The sequence below is a fragment of the Lithobates pipiens genome, unplaced genomic scaffold (assembly GCF_037356315.1).
Source record: "Lithobates pipiens isolate NorthernLeopardFrog02 unplaced genomic scaffold, aLitPip1_a1.2 Scaffold_23, whole genome shotgun sequence".
NCBI lineage: Eukaryota > Metazoa > Chordata > Amphibia > Anura > Ranidae > Lithobates > Lithobates pipiens.
In genome coordinates this window covers 304091284-304092082 of record NW_027507785.1, presented here as the reverse complement: position 1 = coordinate 304092082, position 799 = coordinate 304091284, and positions in this window count along the sequence as shown.

Below are 799 nucleotides of genomic sequence, written 5' to 3'. Positions count from 1 at the left end.
TACTTTGTCACACCGTATTTGCGCAGCGGTCTTACAAACGTACTTTAAAAAAAATACACTTTTTTGAATTAAAAAATAAGACATGTAGGTTATGCCATAATGTGCTAGTATGCACAGTACATTATGGCCGACTTACCTGGCAAACGGTGACCTCCAACGATGTGTTAGGGTCAGACTGATGGGCCCCCTGCGCTTCCATCCTTGCCCGGTCTTCCTTCTGGATTCTGTGCCTTTAGCTGTTAGACAGGCCGGGCCGCGATGACATCACTCCCACGCATTCGCTCAGGATTCACATTGCCGTGGCACAGATCGGGGCTGTAAATGTTTGCTGAGCTGCGCATGAGAGGCTCAGTGTACAGGACAGGCAGGAGGATGCATTTATGGCAGAAGACAGATGGGGTTTCTTCTGTCCCAAATACCCTGCCTGTTAGTAGATTTTTAAAAAATCATAGTTTTCTTCTACTTTAACCACTTCAGCCCCCCCCCCCGGAGGATTTGGCTGGCCAAAAACCAGAGCACTTTTTGCGATTTGGCACTGTGTCGCTTTAACTGACAATTGCGCGGTCGTGCCAAGTGGCTCCAAAACAAAATTGGCGTCCTTTTTTCCCCCCTCACAAATAGAGCTTTCTTTTGGTTGTATTTGATCACCTCTGCAGTTTATGTGATAGATAGATAGATATCTCTATCTATCTATCTATCTATCTATCTATACACACACACACACACACACACACACAATTTTGGGGAAAAAAAAAAAAGCCATTTCTTTTATCCCCAAAAAATACATTAAAAAAAACTA